Raw genomic sequence first — 2,500 nt, 5'->3', positions numbered from 1 at the left:
CCTGAGGGTGGCTGGAGAGACAGAGTCCGGCCCGGCTGCTTTGCGTGGATTCTGCCTCTTGAAAAGCCCATTAACTTCTCCCTCCTGAAAGGAGAGAGTCGTTTCTGTAGTATGGGTGGGGGATGGGGCCTCTTGGGTGGGAAGGGGTGGTTCAGGACAGTCCAATTGTCTTTCAAATCTACGGTAGAACTCGTTCAGGTCGTTGGCTAGGCGGGAGTCGTTAGTGGTGTGGGGCGCTCTGGGTTTGTAGTTGGTGATGTGCCTGAGCCCTTTGGCAGACAGAAGCAGCGTCGTTAGTAGAGAACTGGTGTTTTAGTGTCTCTGAGTACAGTCGTTTAGCCTCTCTCACCGCTTTGCTAAACCTGTTCTTCGACTCCTTGAATCTGTCTCTATCCCCACTCCTAAACGCTTCCTCCTTCTCCAACCTCAACCTTTTGAGCTTTGCTGAGAACCAGGGCTTGTTGTTGTTAAAGTTCACCCTGGTACGTGTTGGGATACAGCAGTCCTCACAGAAGCTGATGTACACAGCCTCTGTGAGTTCATCCAGACTATTGGTAGCAGTCGTGAACATATCCCAGTCAGTACAGTCTAAGCACGCCCGCAAATCTTCCACAGCCTCACTGGTCCACTGTTTAGATGTCCTCACAGCAGGTTTACAGAGTTTTAGTTGCTGCCTGTATGCACGAATCAGGTGGACCAAGGGAGTTCTGTGCGAGCCGAACAGCCCCGTGACCCACAAGAGAAACATCCCCGCCAAATTCGAGCGTTTGACGGGGTCTATCCGTGAAAAAATATTCACGTTTTTGAGTGCACATGCATTTCTGCTGCAAATGCCTCTGGAAGTTTCATGCCGTTCGTATGCCAATTGTGGCAACACGAAAATGACCCGTTTTCCCATTCCGAGGGATTTCTGTGCGACCCTAACAGCCCCGTGAGCCACAAGAGACACATCCCCGCCAATTTCTAGCGTTTCACGGGGTCTATCCGTGAAAAATATAGACGTTTTTGAGTGCACATGCATTTCTGCTGCAGATGCCTCTGGAAGTTTCATGCCGTTCGTACGCAATGTGGCAACACGAAAATGACCCCTTTTCCCATTCCGAGGGATTTCTGTGCGACCCTAACTAACAGCGCCCGTGAGCCACAAGAGAGACATCCCCGCCAATTTATAGCGTTTCACGGGGTCTATCCGTGAAAAATATAGACGTTTTTGAGTGCACATGCATTCCTGCTGCAAATGCCTCTGGAAGTTTCATGCCGTTCCTATGCAATGTGGCCACACAAAAATGACCCGTTTTCCCATTCCGAGGCATTTCTGTGCGACCCTAACAGCCCCGTGAGCCACAAGAGAGACATCCCCGCCAACTTCTAGCGTTTGACGGGGTCTATGCGTGAAAAATATTAAAATTTTTGAGTGCACGTGCCTTTCTGCTGCAAATGCCTCTGGAAGTTTCATGGCGTTCCTATGCAATGTGGCAACACGAAAATGACCCCTTTTCCCATTCCGAGGGAGTTCTGTGCCACCCTAACAGCCCCGTGAGCCACAAGAGACACATCCCCGCCAATTTCTAGCGTTTCACGGGGTCTATCCGTGAAACATATAGAAGTTTTTGAGTGCACATGCATTCCTGCTGCAAATGCCTCTGGAAGTTTCATGCGGTTCGTACGCAATGTGGCAACACGAAAATGACCCGTTTTCCCATTCCCAGGGATTTCTGTGCGACCCGAACAGCCCCGTGAGCCACAAGAGACACATCCCCGCCAATTTCTAGCGTTTCACGGGGTCTATCCGTGAAAAATATCAATTTTTTTTTGACTGCACATGCATTTCTGCTGCAAATGCCTCTGGAAGTTGCATGCGGTTCGCATGCAATGTGGCGACACGAAAATGACCCGTTTTCCCATTCCGAGGGATTTCTGTGCCACCCTAACAGCCCCGTGAGCCACAAGAGAGACATCCCCGCCAATTTCTAGCGTATCACGGGGTCTATCCGTGAGAAATATTCACTTTTTTGAGTGCACATGCATTCCTGCTGCAAATGCCTCTGGAAGTTTCATGCGGTTCGTATGCAATGTGGCGACACGAAAATGACCCGTTTTCCCATTCCGAGGGATTTCTGTGCCACCCTAACAGCCCCGTGAGCCACAAGAGAGACATCCCCGCCCACTTCTAGCGTTTCACGGGGTCTCTCCGTGAAAAATATCACATTTTTTGAGTGCACATGCATTCCTGCTGCAAATGCCTCTGGAAGTTTCATGCGGTTCGCATGCAATGTGGCGACACGAAAATGACCCGTTTTTTCCCATTCCGAGGGATTTCTGTGCCACCCTAACAGCCCCGTGAGCCACAAGAGACACATCCCCGCCAATTTCTAGCGTTTCACGGGGTCTATCCGTGAAAAATATTCAATTTTTGACTGCACATGCATTTCTGCTGCAAATGCCTCTGGAAGTTTCATGCGGTTCGCATGCAATGTGGCGACACGAAAATGACCCGTTT

The sequence above is a fragment of the Petromyzon marinus genome, unplaced genomic scaffold (genome assembly GCF_048934315.1).
Source record: "Petromyzon marinus isolate PM22_M1 ecotype Great Lakes invasive population unplaced genomic scaffold, UKy_Petmar_22M1.pri1.0 PM_G_Scaffold_128, whole genome shotgun sequence".
Taxonomy (NCBI): Eukaryota; Metazoa; Chordata; class Hyperoartia; order Petromyzontiformes; family Petromyzontidae; genus Petromyzon; species Petromyzon marinus.
The sequence above is the reverse complement of the archived record's forward strand: the minus strand, read 5'-3'. Positions refer to the sequence as shown.